General features: G+C 41.8%; 1 pseudogene; it reads right to left on the bottom strand.

The window, feature by feature from the left end:
• Positions 1-4,004: 4,004 nt before the first annotated feature.
• Positions 4,005-4,919, bottom strand: LOC147893291 (cytokinin hydroxylase pseudogene; annotated as a pseudogene).

The following is a 4,919-nucleotide window of genomic DNA, read 5'->3' as shown; positions in this document are numbered from 1 at the left end:
GCATGCAAGGCCTTAGAGGCACAGCTCTCTATTCTCTGTTCTCTGTCGCTTGCGCTATGTAGGACATCCCTTTCTTGTTTCTAACAAGTGATTCTTGTCGTTCCAATCCACTCGTCGATGCAAGACATCGTAGACATACACCTGCTGAATGAAAAACATGGGTATTTGCTAGTTGTTGGGGATGCTCCCTTCCACCTCTATGAATCACTAGAGAAGGATGTGGACATGGGTTTTGTGCTGCAAGTCTGACAACTTGGGCTGTGCATATTTATTCCTAGCATTTTTGGATCGAAGAAACAAGGTGTTTCTTATGAACTCTGATGGACATAGCCTCCATACTTGCTGAAGAGAGAGCGGGTCGCCTTGCATGGTGTCGTCATCCACCACTGGACCAACAACGAAAATACCTAGCCCATCCCTTCCCAACATCTCTCTTTGCGCTTGCAAGATAGCTTGAGTCTCGACATGATTTAGCTAATCTGCTAAATTAGCCTCTTGTGTGGACCCTCTTGAAGTGGAGGTTCCTCTGATTGGGGAGGATCCTGTGGAGGAACGTTCTCCACATTCTCTCCCTCCATGCTCATACTTAGCCTAAAAAATAACAAGAAGATAGAATTATTTTATAACCATAAACAATATTAAACAATTAAATTCAAATGGATACTTATTGCATCATATCAATGTTACAAGTATTCATGTTCGATCACTCATATTACAAATTGTCCAAGGAAGACTCAGTCATTTGCTGGTTTAAGTCCTTAGTTTGGGTTGAGCTGTATGCCACATCTAGGAGCAATATCAAAAACCCCACAAAAATCAATAGTGCTTGGACGTCTATTCAGTTGTGCTGACTTGAACCGCAAATCATCGTAGATGCCCGATTAGAGCTTTTACGGGTCCAGTACTGGTCGATGGTGCACAAATGTCTAAGATCTTGAAGATGTGATGAGACATAGCGTATACATCTTGTGCAACGTCAAAAGGTGGGGATTGGTGCATAGGCACTCTGTAGCAACGTGACGAAATCTTGCAATGGAACTTCGCACAGTGTTGGGGTTGTCACTGGGTAATGCTGGATAGTGCTTCCTAGTGCTACACAGAGTCATCATTCCCCAATCACAAATGCCAAGATACACTTCCTCGGATGACTCCGAGAAGTGTAGCATAATGTTTTGCGCATGCAAATCATTATGCAGGACATTGTGTTGGTGCATGTAGAGCAAACTAGTGCACTTAAAATATCAAATACATGCTGACGGACCCGTGGAGCTCTAGCAGGCATTTTCCATCATCTCTATGAAACACCGGGGATGGTCGCTTTCCATCATGTTCGAGGTAGGTTAGCCATCTTTCCAAATGACTTCCATTCTAGAATGGAAATAGTATCATTGGATGGACCGGACCTATAGCTCGGATGATGCCCGTGGAGCTCTAGCAGGCATTTTCGCATCATCTCTATGAAACACTGGGGATGGTCGCTTTCCATCAGGTCCGAGGTAGGTTAGCCATCTTTCCAAATGATTTCCATTCTAGAATGGAAATAGTATCATTGGATGGACTAGACCTATAGCTCAGATGATGCCCGGATGTACGACATCGCCCAAGCACGTGGCTTCTTCCAAGGCTCTAGCCTTCAATGCATTAGTGGGCAAAGAAAGCCTCAGCACCTTACATGCATAAATCTTGTGCGGATCAAATGGAGCGACAAGAAGATTGCACATGTTGATTGTTCCACGTGTGCCTGTGCCCACATCCGCACTAGGCATGAATCAAATGTCTTGTTGTTGAAGTAGTATGGGCCACATGGGTCTTGCCACTGGTGCACGATCATGTAAGCCATGTGATGCGGGTGGTGCTTGTGATTGTCATATTGTAGAGAAAAAAAGAAGAAGCTCAAAGTAAATGCACACAAACTATAGCAAGAGTTGAAAGAGGTTTGATACAACTTAGTAGACTAATAGGTCTTGGGGAGTGGAGAGATGGATTTGATGCATGACCAATTAGGTGAAGAAGCACAAATTCAAGAGAGTTTGCAAGCACTGTTCTCATTAGCAAATCCACTAACCACTTCTCCAAAATCTATGGATACATATTATAACACCATCATATCTCAAGTAAATCGTCAAGTCTTCGTTCTATGTGTATCCCGATCAAATCAATTAGATTCAACCATTCCATTTGGAGGGTGGCCAACCTCACTACCTTCTCAACTTCCACCCTTATGGAATTGGGTTTAGATGAGTGCTTGAACCTAGGCATATTTGACGGAACTAAACATCATGTCAAGGAGCTAAAGTCTTAGAAGATAGGATAATATATCAGATTTCAAACATTGTATCCAAAAGGGAATGCATTGGCAAGTTCTATATTGTACTGAGAATAGTTAAGAAGAGAATGTTAGGCTCTGATCTCGCTTTTATCGTGATCTGAGTTAGCCACCCCTACTCAATCAGTACATATGGAATTTGACATTGAAATGGCTCTAAGTCTCATCATTTTCTTTGATTAATTGCTTTGTAAATGATTGGTGTAGTCAAAGAGAGCTATGATCTGAATCATGTGTTCTTACTTTTCTTATCAAGTGTCCAAAATGCTTATATGAACGCTACTATGAGGAAGAGAGAGAGATGTTTGATCAAATTTTTGGAGTAGTATGAATTTTATTCTCTTGCATTTGAATCTATTGGCATTGAGTATTGAGGATAGGCTAATATGGGTTGTTATTTGAGGACCTTGCCTTGTTGGGAAATTTGATCTACAAATTTGAGTGTTTTAAGTCAAGTTTTATTGATGAATTAGTCAAAAGTTTGTCGAACACATATGGATCTTGTTTGAAGCAATTTGTATGTCAAAGGCATGCTTAGTTGTAGAAAATTTGATGTCTTGATATTGACGAATGAACATCCTTAATGAAGGTAAGTATTGTGGGCTATAGAGTCCAAATTTAAGACGTTGAGATTTTTTTATTTTTGATTGTCGTATGGGATAAAACACACCAATTATATCATGGAGTGCTTCACCCAATTGGCACAATAGTTGTGGTGTTGAGTTGCTAAATATAATCTAGACTTTCGCTAGTATGTGTTGTCATTCAAGTTTCTTGCCATCATTAACATGAAACTTTTTCCTTTGACTTTAATAGGTAGCCAAATTTTTTATAAAGTAAACTAAAATACATGTCCATGGTGGAGGATTTTAGAATACTTAAAAATTTTCTTAGATGACTTACTTGTTTCCCACCCCCCTACATGTGGTAGGTATGTGTCCCAAAAGAGAGGGAAACCATTAGTCAAGGCAACCACTTGGCATATAAACTGCAACCCACTTACATGTGGTAAGTGTGTGTCGAAAAGAAGAGGGCAACCATTAGTAAAGGCAACCACTTTTCATATAAGTTGCAATGCTGAATATATAATTTGCATTTTTGTTAGCATGTGTGGACATGCCATTCAATTTGATTTCCATATATGATGACATGGCATATTCATATATTCTTCTAGGTGGTTGTTACCATGTGTGGACGGGCATTTACTTTTGTTGCCATACATGATGACATGGTATGTTCATACATTCATCTACCTTGTTGTTACTATATGTGGACATGCCTTTGACTTTGCTTGCCATGGACAATGACATGGCATATTCAATTGAGTGCTTGCCATATGTTGGCACATCGTTTATTTCCATATTGTAGTAGGTGCTCGAAGTGAGACAAGAGTGCATAAGTATGCATGGGTGCTTTTGGATGCAAATGAGATAGCAAACAATTTTTTAAAGGCCTTTGGGCTATCCAAAGGCAACTTTTGTAGGATGATCTCAATAAATGGCAAATTGAAAAAAACACAACTTAATTAATTTCTTTTTTTCTAAAATTACAAGTGAAAATTCAAAAAAAAGCTCCACTATAGCACTAGACGCACTAGTAAAATAAAACTAAACTACTTGAATTGAAGAGATGAGCAATCAATCATACAAGAAGTATGGAGGCTGAGAAAGATGAGCTTCTAAGAAGTAGTGAGAGAGGTGGCCGAGGAGGGAGGGAGGGTGCGGAGGATGAGGGGCATACCGTGGAGAGGGCGAGCGGTGAGGATGGAGACGGGGGCATGGCGGTAAGAAGGCGAGAGGGCGAGGGAGAAACGTGAGAGGAGGAGGGCAAGGCCAGCCTTGGCCTCTAGAGTGGCGAATGTGGAACCGATGCAGCTACGAGGACCTTGTGTGAACGGTATAAAACTCTTGTTAATACCGTTGAGATTGTTGTTGTTGTTGTCGAAACGCTCCGGCTTGAATTCATGTGCGTCTTCTCCCCACAACTCCTTATCATGGTGTAACGCTGCTATGGGTACCCATAGCCATAACCCCCTCGGTACCCTCACCCCTCCTAGCTTTGTCTCCTCCACCACCTGCCTCACTGTCATTGGTGCCGGTGGATACAACCTCAACGTCTCCTTCACTATCATCCCAATCTGCACCATCATCATTGCAACAATAACAACATCATTGCTTCATGTTAGCTCTTGCAGCAAAATCAATCATCCTTTTTCCTACAACCCAACAACTTCAACAAAGAGAAGGTGGAGCGGCCTTTAAGAACATAGATGTAGGAGGCAGAGTAGTCATAGGGGTAGAGGGTGACCACAGAGAGAGAGAGAGAGAGAGAGAGAGAGATTGCTTACAATTTTCATTCTGCCTAGCTTCTCATAAGTGAGCTGGTCGTCCCCTTGTAGAGCTTCCATAGCTTCCTCTCGTGCTCGTTCTTGCCATTCCGGATGGATGCTCAATAGCATCCCCGCCCATGTGAGTAGCAGTGCCGTTGTCTCATGCCCCGCAAAGTAGAAGGTCTTGCATTCATCCACCACGTTCTGTGTTGTGAATTGCTTACCATTTCCGATCGTACTTAATCCCTCGCTCTCTTTCAACAT

This window comes from Dipteris shenzhenensis, chromosome 15, assembly GCF_047967505.1.
Source record: "Dipteris shenzhenensis isolate YYH24624 ecotype China chromosome 15, Dip_SZ_1.0, whole genome shotgun sequence".
In the NCBI taxonomy this organism is placed as follows: Eukaryota; Viridiplantae; Streptophyta; class Polypodiopsida; order Gleicheniales; family Dipteridaceae; genus Dipteris; species Dipteris shenzhenensis.
This window is presented reverse-complemented; position numbering and strand designations above follow the sequence as displayed.